The sequence below is a fragment of the Lycorma delicatula genome, chromosome 3, assembly GCF_047948215.1.
Source record: "Lycorma delicatula isolate Av1 chromosome 3, ASM4794821v1, whole genome shotgun sequence".
In the NCBI taxonomy this organism is placed as follows: domain Eukaryota; kingdom Metazoa; phylum Arthropoda; class Insecta; order Hemiptera; family Fulgoridae; genus Lycorma; species Lycorma delicatula.
The window spans coordinates 21863625-21877082 of record NC_134457.1 but is presented as its reverse complement, the minus strand read 5'-3'; the positions used below and the strand labels follow the sequence as shown (position 1 = coordinate 21877082).

At 32.4% G+C, this 13458-nt stretch overlaps 1 protein-coding gene across 2 annotated transcripts in view; it reads left to right on the top strand.

The window, feature by feature from the left end:
* Nucleotides 1-13458, top strand: part of Moe (moesin) — a 270281-nt gene that overhangs the window by 43401 nt on the left and 213422 nt on the right. The window lies entirely within an intron of this gene.

Genomic DNA, 13458 nt, shown 5'->3' with positions numbered 1-13458 from the left:
AGTGACTTCTTCTTCCATCACCAATGCAACACTGCACGCGTTTCAATTTGTTTTCAAACGCGTTAACCGTCTGATGTGACCCTCGAAATGATTCGTTCATCAAAGGTATTTCGGGAAAAGGTCATTGATCTGTTAGGTGTGCGCACTGTGGCGCCATTTTGATGGAACTGACCGTGATCGATTTCCAGTTACGTTAACTAACTAGTAAAGTTTGTTTAAGCAGCACATTAACGATCACTATTAACTGTATTTTCAAAAAAAGATTGGACGCACAATGCGCGTTCTACTCGCACCGACCCGGTCTCCAATTTTCTCTTCGTGCAAAGATTTTTCGTGTAATTCATGGGGTTAGTTGACGACCTACAGTCGTGTATTTTGTGAATTAATATTCCCTCCCAGATGAAACCACGCTTGATATTGTAGGATCTTGAACACACATTACTTTGTAGGGGGAAAGTTTCAGTTCTTTTCTTACCGTTTACGTACGGTAAGTCCATTACCTTGCTGCTGCGCTAACTTACGCATTGAGTTTGTAAGATTTTCGTTAGTAGCATCCGAAATATCAAGCAGCTTCTGTTCGTTTAGTTTAGGTGGTCTTCCACTTTGATAGCGTCTTCAGTAGAGAGCCTGTTGCCCGAACGTTTTCGGTAACGGTTTGAACTTCATTGTGGTGAGGAACAGAAGTATTTGAAAACTTTAAAAAAAACGTGTGCTTTAGTAAGTCATAGTTGTCACCTTCATTAAAGACGTGTTCTACGAGAAAAACGGGTTCCTTTTCCGAAAGAATCATTACGTTTCTCACAACTATAGATTCCGATAAACGAAACGAAACGCGTCCAATCGCAACTCAACAACTGATGTCTCGGTTTGTTACTGAGCAATGGCCAACGAACCCACAGAGCAACCAGCTTAACACCGAAAGAACAGAATGCATCATATAATTCTAAAGCGTACTGCACAGCGACTTTCCGAACGCATTGTAATATTATTTTTCCTTTAATTTGGGAGGTATGTAAGGAAAAAATGAAAGAAATTTTATTAGTAAAAATAATCTTGAAGGGAGAGTTCTAATTTTTAAATTGATTTACATATCTGTTTTTAGGGCCCCCCTTAAAAATAATGTACTTTCAAAAAGTTTCGATTTTTACTTTCCCGGATATAGCTCTATATGCTACAGCAGTAAGCTAAATGGAAAAAAAATTACCAAACTTTTGTATATAGGTTATTTTTCAAGACACTTTAGTCCAAAAACCACAAAAAGTGTAAGCGAAATTACCGTAAGATGCACGTATGTACTTACGTACATGTGTTGACTGACTTTTATTTTATCAATATCTCCGGGCCGTTCAACATAAATTCTTCGAAAATGACTAAAAAATTTCCAATATGTGGGATAAAATCACATTTTGGACAAAATTAAAAAAAAGAGATGATTAGTTTTCTGTGTTTTTAATTTCTAACTTTTTGTGTAGTGGTCATAGAAATCTGTGCTTTTTACTTCCGTACTTTTACTTATTAAATTATTGAAATTTCAAAAGTTTTAAGCCGATGGAATTTAGGGCTGAGGGACTATTCAACATTATTTCTAAATAGCTTTTGACTTTTATTCCCAACACCAGTTGACCCTAAAAATTTTAATTTGATACAAATATTTGGCTATACAGATCCCAGCTTTCGCTGATTTTCGAACCCATCGGACAAGAAGGCATCACGGTACCCGTACTTTGTTAGCCTTGTAAAATGATGTTTCCTCAAATCGCGTAATTATTTATTGAAGTAAATAATTACTCCAATAAATAAATAGTAAATGCCAAAAAGCAAGAGAACTGAATGAAAGATCCGTAAAACGATAGTTCATTCAATTTTAATTTTCAACATTGAAAATGTAACTTTTATCTAGCATTAATGTTGGCGGCATGGGAACTTTTAAAAATAAGGTGTCCCGTGGGACTCGGCTAAGTATTTTATATTTTTCTTTGATTTCTAATAATTAATCTATTTTTCAAGTCGTGGCTGTTATAAAAAAATGTTATATAAGGTAGCTTGAATCTTAAGGTCTCCAGTTAGATTTTAAAAGCGGATATCCTTATTGAAGCTAATCCATTCGGATTTACCAAGAACCCATCTTTTATGTGCGGGATACAATTTAAAGGTATATTTAATGACACCGCGATTGGAAAGTGGTCGCTTCCATGTAAACCTTCAACTTTCCATTCTGATTCACGCGGTATAGCGGCGCTGGCCAAAGGTAAATCAATGCAGGATGAAGAACCGTCCCTGGCATTAAAGAAGGTTCCTGTGCCAGTACTTAGTAACATACGATCTGAATTTGAAAGAAAACCTTCAATTGATCTACCTGCGAGGTCCAAGGATTGGATCTCCGGAGGGGTTATGAGCATTGAAATCCTCCACAAAAATGTTGTAATTGTTCTATTAGATTACGTAAATCTTCTTTGCAATTGAACTCGGGCAGGTAAACGTTACGTAAGGTTATGTTGACCGGGCGGTGTATGGATTTAGCTATCAGCGGTCTTCTCAAGCTAATATAGGAATACTTGGCCTGAAGTAATAATCTGTAAAACGGTTCCGGGCCAAGTCCTAGTAGAAAGGGATAGTCTTAGCCGGTAGTCTGTTATTGCCGGTTTGATCAGACCACCAGTGGGAGCGCGGTACTACGTGCGTAAATGCATTTTCATTTCCCTCCCAAAGAAAAAAAATTCAGTAAAATGTATATATATATATATTTTTTTCTTTATGTTTTTGGAGTAATAAATTGTATTTATAAGAAAGTTTTAGTTATTCTCTTAATATCCTGGACGATCTGCGAACAAGCGACATAGTATTTTAAGTTAATAACATTACTGTGTGTATATTAAACGAAAGCTTCTATAAGTACTTAGGTTTTAGTGTGACAGCACGATTCTTTGGAATATTTACAGATAATCTTAATTAAATTTGGCCCGTTTCATTAGTGGAATTTCCAATTACTACTTCATTGGATTGTTGCATTCCGAGGGGAAGAACATTCATTACGGGGTATAAGCTTAATTTGTCGTTACGATATTTCAAGCAGTAACGTGGAGAAAACATCTGACACACTGGCTTTAAAAATATTATATTGGTGTTTTTTTTTTTTTTACGGTGTTATGATATCAAACTGATCTTTTAATTAATGATTTTTTAACTAATTTAATCAGCACTTTGTAATTAATTTTTTCCTGAACTTAAATATTAGTTTTTCTTCTTTTTTTTATAATATCTAGCATAACATGTTTTATTTGTTATTAATATTTTTTTAAATAATTATATTAATTCGTGCTATTGCAATAGATTGGCTGCGTTTCGGAAGTAAATAATATAATATAGGAATATAATAATATAAATAATATTATATAGGAATATAATCGCTTAAGTTTATTCTTGCATAAAAATTCATTTTTCCCTTATTTTCGAAAATCTTAAGATATAAAAGTTTACGTGACAGTGCCAAATTATTTGTGGTGTTATAATTTTTTTTAACCTCTGATTATTTCGGAGAACATTTTTCGCTTTCTTTTACGAAAGATTTATAATCTTAATTTCACAAATTTAATCTTTTTTTTTTTTTTAGTAATGTAGAATTTTTGATCTATAACTTAATTTTTTCCAACGATATTTGTTTAAAATATTAAAAATATAATAGGGGTTAAAATAATTAATGTATTATTTTACAGTCATCGAAAAAGATTGCAGCAATTAGAAAGATCATGTATCAGAAACTACTAGAGATAATCGAACTAGTATTTTTCTTTTAAATTCACCGACTCAAAACATTTTTTTACATACTTTTAAAGAATGTTTCAATATGAGCTCTGTTGGTCACTGCAAACAACCAGCCGATAATCAACTTCTGGTGGGGTCCGCTGGATCTTCAACGTTTGCATATACTCTCAACTGCTTCGTCACACGTTTTTGGTCGTCTGGGAGACTTTCTCACTCTCACGTAGCCAGATTCCTTAAACTGCTCTTACCACCCACTGTCTAATGTTGTTTGCATGAAAGGAGGGATCATTTCTACAAACACGCCGGAAAGTCCGTTGAACGGTTACAATTGATACAAGTCCGCCAACCACAAAACGCACTGTATTTTCAGCCGAACTGTCGCCGTTGCAGTGACTGACAGCAGCGCAGAAGCGTTTTGTGCGCTCGGCTCAAGGTCACGGCCAGTCGCGATTAAAAAACGATATCCTGATAATTTTGCAGTTCAAATTAGAACTTTATCTAAATTACTTAGGTAGATATGATTTTTTTTTTACGGTTGCTACCTTTTTTGATGACTGTATTTATATGCTTTAGCAAAACATTATGTTGAAAGCTACAAGCCTTTTTTAAGCTTATTTTTTCTAATATTCTGTTGGTTCACAAATTAAAAAAAAAGTCACAGTAATTTCGTAAGTAGTTCGTTTCCCCTCCTTATTAACATTGATTCTACATCGGTGATTATATTTTTCATGTTTTTACTTCCTTGTTCGAAATAAAGAAAAAGTATTGTGATCGCGAAAAATGTCGGTTTTGGATTTAACGGAAATATCCATTTTGACTGGTTTCGGCGTGACGTCTGTACTACGTACGTACGTATCTCGCATAACTCGAAAACGATTAGCCGTAGAATGTTGAAATTTGGAGTTATGACTGTTGTAACATCTAGATGTGCACCTCCCCTTTTGATTGCAATCGACTGAACCAAAAGTGTCTAAAAAAGTCCAAAATCCGAAAAATTTGGATTTTGGAGTTTTTCTTAAAAACTGCAGTAATAAGCCATCATAGAGAGCTTTTTAACGATGTATCATAAGTGGTTCTTATTCTCATTAGTTCCAGAATTATAGCCAAATAAAATTTTAATCACTTAAATATTTGAATCTTCCCCGGGGAAGGCACATTCGTTCAAATCAGACTTCATCATCTTTTTTTTAACTTTTTTTTAAATTTAAATATATTGATTTGTTATTAATTATTAATCTCCGATTTTAAAAAACTTTTTAAGAATAATAATAATCCAATGTTAAAAATAAAAAAATATATCAGAAGTTATTAATGAAAATCAGAAGTTATTTTATGTATTTTTCGTTAAAAAAAAAATGTGTATATGTAATTTAATAGGCGCAAAAGGAAGTCATGTAATGTCCACATCAGATTTTTTTATTAGCGTTTTGAGTAAATAATTAAAATAAATATTAATTATTCATTAAAGATAACGAAGAAAACCTACTTCAACTTTTATCTGGTATATAAACTATTTATAACTCGTGTTCTATTCTCTTCTTTTTTTTTACTGCTTTTATTCAGTATTTGGAATCCCCCATCTCCCTAGGGGGTATGCTTATTCCAGTTTGGAAACGGTCGAAGTAGAAGTTCTTCCTTAGTAGTTATGAATAAATTGAATTAAATTTTATTTTATTTCTTTTGCACTTGAAGAGACCTTATATTTATAATTGACTCTTTTAATACGATTTAAAATATTTTCCTCAATAAACTATAGTGTGTTGTAATTATGTCGTAAAATGTAGTGTATGAAAACAAATAACAAAGAATTTATTGTTACGTAAGGCACAGCGATGAATAGAAAAGTCGTCAGAAGATACGTTATATTTGTTAAGAAATGTCTGTAGTTTTAACTTTAATGATTCCAAAGTGTTCCGACTAATTTTACACTTTTTACGATTTTTTTATTATACGAGGAAACATAATGGTTCGGTTGTCATTCTGAATAAAAATTGTAAAGAACTGTGGGAGTCATGTTTTTTAATTATCTTTTATGCGATATGGAATTTTTATGCTGACGTCACTGAATCGGATGATCGTGTTTATTCTTGGCACTTTTTTAATTGTAAAATATTTCATTGAAACCTGTTAAGGTCCTAAAAATTATTTCAACTTTGGTTTTTTTTTGTACATTATTGTGGTATGTAATACGCACAAATAAATATATGTATGTTAGGTTTTGGCATTTTTTCCTGACTCGTTTGTAATTTGATCTGTCATGCGGAATAAATTGTTTGTTACGCCGATAAGAAAAATATTTAGTTATCGTTAAAACCTCTTAGTAAAATCTTTTTAAGAATGTAGGCGTTTGTGTCCAGTACCTTTTTATCAGAAAATTTTTTTTTACAGATTTTTAATCTAAACGGAAAAATAATGTTACCGAGCTTCCTTTTTCTTTGATCTCGCAAAAAATGAAGTATCGGTATAATTCTTCTTTCCGTATATGATTCTCACGTTTACCCCTTCGTGATTCAATTAATAATCCTCATGTCTTGGCAACGGCAAACCGCCTTTTGTAATGCAGTAGGTAGGGGCATATTATGCCGGAGGACTATGTAGTAGGGATCTGGTAAAGGCTTATTTTGTTCAGTCGGATATTTCCACACATAATTCTGGGAATTTTCGTTAAGGAAGCTTAGTTTCAGATGGATTTTATATCTGAAGGAAAAAAGTTCGTGTTCCATCGACGATTTCTAATGTGTTGCTCCCGTCCCGAAAAATCTCCAGTTGTGTTGGGATTGTAAGTGGTATGGATTCCTTCTGGCCGAATCGGTCCGAGCTGCTCCTTCGAGTGGAATTGTTTGTTTTGTTTTACGTTCCCGTTGTGAGTAAATAGATTTTCACCGTTTGCCCCTTTCCTTATCCTCGATTCTTTTTTCCTGATGGTTTTTTGTGGAAGTTTTAAACGTTCATCGGATCCGTCTTACGGATATGGTAGCTTCCTTGTGCTGTTGCGTTACTTGTCTAGTTCGCTGAGAGTATCTGCTCCTAAACCTGTCCGGGTGGGTTACACTGTTTATTTTTCTTAACGAAAAATCCGTCTCGCATTTAAATTGCTTAACGGTTAAAATCTGGCCTCCCAAAGCATTAAAAAGAAGTAAAATCTGAGTTTAAAAAATAAAGTGATCGGTGTATTATAATTGGAGTAGTGAAGAAAAATACATTTGTACGTATCGGTTTAAAAATAATAAACAAACGTTACTTCTCCTCTTTATAACCTAGTTTTCAACTCTTTTAACTAATCGATCCGGTGTAGCACATCCAAACCTCTGCCAAATGTATACAGTAAAAATACTTCGGAACTGTTCTTTGAAAGCTCTGATTGAATAAAAAAAAAAAGGAAAAGATAGGAACAGTTAAGTCGAGATACGGGAGAACTGTACGATTTTAACATTAATGATGCAATACTGGGTTTTCAGATTTTAAAATGTTTAATATCCCAGCGATTTATTGTTACGTTGGACAATGCCACGTGTGCGATTACCATTAATCTTAAACAGGCATCTATTAGAAATCGTTTTTAGCCCTGGATTTCATTTAACAAATCTTGCATTACGTTTTACTTTTTTTTTATTTATTCTCTTTCTAATATTTTTTAAAACTGTTCTAAAACTCGCTGTCTTATTCTATTCGCCTTAACTAAACTTTACTTCTTGCCCTCATCATGTCCGAACACGTATTAGTCCATTTTCTTCCTGTCCCTCTTTTCAGTTCTACTCGTACTTCTCTTCTATGAAAGTAATTCGTTCTCAGTATATACCCGATCCGTGACATATTCCTTTTTGTAATATCTTTCAACAGATCTTTCTTTTCCCACGCCTCTCAGTATACCTCATTTCATACTCTGACACTCCATTTTATTTTCACCATTTTTCACCGAAATACGTTTTAAAATTTACAGGATATTCTCCTCGGTAGTACACGGAACCCGTTTATTTTCTGCTGTTTTATTTGTGACGCTGAATCTGGAATTTTTCCTAAACTAAATAATAACGACGAATACGTATTCGTCGGTCAAAGAATTCTGTTATTCTTCGATATTTCTTAACTTAATTTTTGATTAAACTGCAGAATTCCAGTGGCGTTGAGGTTAAATGTATATCTTTTTCTGTACAGAAATATCTTCACTACGTTTTTTTGCATCCCGTGCTATATTTTTTGTTGAGTTCTAATACAACGTGTATTTACTTCAGGAAACTTCGAATTTTACTACCTATATATACAGTAGCCACCACGTAACGGCAGGCTTGGATGATCATCCCGCACGTCACTTCTATACTATTTTTCTCTGGAACATTGGCACACCAGATTAGTCATCTTTTACCAGCATAAACATGATGGAACTGTTGTTTACGAAGCGGCGTATTTTTGTGTGTTCACGGTATTAAGAAGAAACTGCTTTTATACGGGTTTTAATACTAGATCGTGAATACGATCGAGTTATAAAAACTTTTCATCGTTATGATTGAAAACTTTAATACCGTAGACCTTTTTGCAACAGCGATTAGATTTTTTTTAATTGAGACAGTCCTCATACGAAATACTTCATCGTTCTTGGCGATCGGTAATTTTATAAACGGTTTTGATATTTATTGGCAAGGTAGCTTGTAATTTTTAAGTCTGTATTACATTACGATGCCGATTCCTAATCTTTAAATTACTTTTAATCGGTTCTTTTTTTTCAGTTTTAAGACATTATGTTCTTTACAGAGTTGAAGAACACACCAATAATGTTCCTAACCTGAATTTTTTTTGCGCTGTGAACGTTTCACTTTGAAGAAAAAAACTGCATCTGGTCGAATCGTCGGTAGAGGTTTTGAGCTCATCAGCGAGCGTCGAGCCTCATTATTAAATGTCTACCTGTTGGGGGCGATATCAGAATGCCCCGATGTCAGTATCAAAGAAAAAATATTTTTACTCAAGGGGATCTGTTAAACAGACCTGAACATGCGAACCGTTTCGGTTCACTTATCGAGTCTGTGAAAATCAAATGCGATCTAATAGATCGCATTTAATAGATCGTCGGCTTCCCTGGCGCGAGTGTTAGCGCCTCTGGCTTTCATCCGGAGGTATCTGAGTTCGAATCTCGGTCAGATATGGATGGCATTTTCAAACGTTACGAAGTTGTAATTTCAGCTCATCCTCTGAACGCATTAAAATAAAAAATAAAAAACAAGTATTATGTCTATAATATTGAAGCGGCCACAAAAGATTCGGCGATCTTGAAGGTCGGTACTGCGCACATTAGTTACCACGAATGTCTTGTGTTCGTAGGCCTTGCCAGTTGCCGTTAGAGCCATCCGTGTCAAATACACGTACTTGGTGATTCTTGTTGATGTTTAAATGCCGTGGCGATATAGTATTCTGACGTTCGCGGTGTTTTGTCTAAATTCGGCTTAGGAATTTTCTAAAATGCTACTTTATAATGGAATCTAGCAAAATCCTTTCTTAATTTTATTACCTTATTTTTTCGATGAGTTTATTATTTTATTTTTTTTTTAAATAAAATAATCGTACGTTTATTTTTTTTTTTAAATATTTAACTTGATAAAAAATTGTAAAAAACTTTCTCCTTAAAATTTATATTGGCGTGATTGACAGTATGTCAGAGAATTCAAAAACAAGAGAATATATTCAAAGTAAAATTTTACTTTTTCGAACATTAGGTAAAATAAGATCAGCTACCGTTGTTTGAGCTTTAATTTATTTTTATTATTGTTATTACTATTGTTAAGGTGGTACACTTTCTTAAGGTTTTAAAAACAAAGTTTTGTTAATTTTTTCTCTCAACGCCGGCTTAGTAATGTCTGAATAAATCTGAAATAAAAATTTTCTTTTACTCGTTTCTAAATTTTCTTAGTTTTAAAATATTTACATCTTTTTTTTACGAGTTTTCTAACATATTTAAAAAATGTCGCTAACATTCTTATTATAATATTAAAATTATTAACACTTTATAGAATTACAAGTACAAGCGATTAACGTTTTCTATTTTAAGTTTAATGATTTTTATAGAATTTTTATTTTATTATCTATTCTGTGTTGTATAACGCAATTTATAAATAATTCTTTTTTTATCAACTGTTAACTTGTACGAAGTTATTAACTCTGGTATAAGACAATCCAGTTTTATAACTTGCATATATTGCGTAATAAAGTGACCTTAAACGTGAATAATGAATATATTTATTTTTAAATGTAGTTACGTATACGATCAGATTCACAGTTAATATATGAAAAACATTTTCTTCGATTTAATTAACCGTACCGGTATTAAATATTAGCAAAATTTCCTTCTGTCCTTATAGACCAACAAACAGGGCATTTCAACCATTTCGGACTAGTTTTTCCACGTACACGCATATATATTTAATTTATAAAATGTATGATCTTCGGCTGAAATAAATCTTCAGTTTCCTAATAATAATTACAAAAGAAGGATGTGACATGTAAATCGTACGTTGTTTATTTTAAATTTTAGTAAAAATTACAGATTTATAAAACAGTTTACCGTGCACGCTTTATTATAAACGAAATTAGGTTGTATCCATACATTCAAAAGTAACGATTTATTTACTCTGAATTTGGGTTACCGTTAACCTGAATGTGTAAGCTGATCTTAAACTTAAACTAGTAGTTTAATTAATGTGCATTTTTAAAAAATTCAAAATGTGCTTTATAACGCCTTTTTTAAAGCTTTTATTTACTACTGTCTTTTAAAGTTCAGTTTGAGTACAGAAAAATGCATAATTTTACTGCGTAACTGTTTAAATATTTAAGCAGTGATCGCAGCTGATTATTGGCTTTACAAAATCTTGGAAGATGCAGTTTTTTGATATGATCATAACTAAATATGCGGAAAACGAAGTAGGTTTTCCACCGAGTTGAGTACAATACATTTAAAAATCTTTGAGTGATCGTAGACTCGTTAATTGGTACCATGAACCTCTGCCCGCTTTTATCTTATCAGTTTTATCTGTTCGTTAAAAGGATTACTGTATGTGTTATTTGTATTTGTTATCACGATCAAAACGTCTGGTTTTTTTTATAAACATTTATTATAACATATTAATTAATTTTTCATTACGTTCAAGAGTCGATTACACAAAATAAAAATAATTAACTAAATCCTCATTTCGAATATTAAACAGTCATATGAATAAAAAACCCTTAATTCTCTCTCACACACACACACACACACACACACACACACACAGAGAGAGAGAGAGAGAGAGAGAGAGAGAGAGAGAGAGAGAGAGAGAGAGAGAGAGAGAGAGAGAGAGATTCAAAAACTAAGCGAATGCGAAAGCAAAATAGGTCTTAAAATTTCTTATGAAAAAACTAACTGGTTTGCCAATGACAAAGAGAACAGAGAAAAAAATCCTTAAAATTTCAGACAACAAAGAAAGAGTTCAAAAATTTAAATATTTGGGAGAAATCATAACCCCGAATATAACTAAAAAAAAGGGTAAAGAATAGGCTACGAAAAATGGAAACCGCCTATCATCTCACGAAGAACATTTACAATAAAAAATCCCTGTCATATAATTCCGTATTGAGGCGCTATGAAACGGTAGACCTATCAGAAGCACCGTACGGGGCAGAATGTCTGCAATTTTTTTCAGAACAAGAAATAGCAAAAGTAGAAAAAAGGATTTTAAGAAACATTTATGGACCGCAATATAAAGGTGGAATTTAAAAATTGAAAAGTAAAAAAATTTTACAAACATACAGAAAAAATAAGGGGGCTTATTTCGGAAAAGAAGATTACAGTTTTAAGGACATTTATGCATAATGAACGACCAAAGGTTGACAAAACAATATTTAGTTTCTACATAAACAGAACCGCAAAGATCAACCGGTGTAAAGAAATACAAAGAGATTTAAAAATATTAAACATTTCTAAGGATCTGTGTAAATACGAGATAAATCCAGAAAAGCGATCCGAGAAACTAAGTTTTCAAAGAAAAAGAAGGTTATAAACCCGAATAGATGGACAGAAGAAAGACGACAACTGAGTAAAAGAATAAAATCCTTTTGGGAAAGAAAAAGAAGTCAAAACTTTGTAAAAATCCGTAGTTGAAACGAAAAGAAAAATAATGTGTATCTACGTATGTATGTATACATAGATAGATAGGTGTGTGCGAAAAATGATGAGACTGACTTTTTCTTACCAAAGTTTTTATCTTTTTCAAACAATATTATCCCCTTCAAAGTAGTTCAAATTAAATTTTAATTAATGAAATATTTGGTTCTTAGAAGGGGAAGGCACATCGGTTCGAATCAGACTTCATCTCCTTTTTTTAATTTAAATATGTATAAATATATTTAAATCATCTCATCTCATCTCATCCTCTGAAGTAATACCTAACGGTGATAAAAATAAAATTAAATATATTGATTTATTAATTATTATTAACCTCTGATTGTAAAAAAAATTACAATAAATAATAATTCGATAATAACAATAAATAAAAAATTATCATAAATTATTATGAAATAAAATTTTATGCACTTTTAATAAAAAAAAAAAAAAAATGTCTATGTAATATAATAGGCTTAAAAGGAAGTCATATAGTGTCCACTTCAGATTTTTATTTAAGTAATACTCGCCTTGTTTTTATAAGTTAGTTTCATAATTTGTATAGTTTTCGAATCAGGTTGAATACGATAAACTGAAATTTTTAATAAAAATAAGACGGGATATTACAATTAATAGGTTATCTAACCGGAAATGATTGAAAAGGAAGTCTTAAGGAGGAAGCTTAAGATAACAAAACGGTAGTCTTTACCGGAAAGCAGTGTGTTTGGTAACCATGTTGTTTGTCTTTTGAGACAAAGATCAGTTACGGTTATCAAACATACCAAACAGCAACTTTAATTTTCATTAAACAATTTTTGGAGTTTTCTTAGGAAAACTTGAACTTATTTTTGGATTATTTTTAACAACCGGAAGAAAATTTTGTTATATTTGTTTGTTTTATTTTGCTGTTTTTAGGAGGTTAGCTCGTACTTGTTTTCTTTTATTCAAAATCTCTTCCTCCTCAGTAATATTCTACCTACCGGTTTTGAAGTAAACATTTTCTAAATCAACGCTGTGGATGTCGAGGTAGGTTTATATCGGATGGGAGCAACTTTCCCTTTGTGCTTTTACGTAACTTATTCCACGGTTGAGCGGTCAGTCCAAAGTCCACAAGGGTCCATTCTTATCGAGTAAAATTAGGAATCATAAGATGTAAGTCTTAACCGGGTAATACTTGTGTTTGAGGCGTAACATTTTAGCGAGCCTGATCTGAATTTAAATTCAGATTTAATAGGTGAAGTCACTCTTATTACGAAATTTTTGTCGTTGTCCGTCGATGAACGGGCAATATGATCTTTTTGTCTTTAATCAAGAACGGTAATCTGCTTAATCGCATTAATTTTGATTTAAACCTTTTAAACGGGTTTTAAATAACTTAAAGATGTTTTCGTTTCGACTGTTAGTCGACATAAAAATTTGGTTTGTGTAAAACGCGTAAGAGTGAAGATACATGTACGTTATATCCTTTAACCCTGACGGTTGTGGATGATGTGACATGAAAAATATCTCTTCCGTCTTTAAGCATTATAAAATCCCGCCCCACCTTTTCATAGGAATAAAGGAATGAAGCGTTT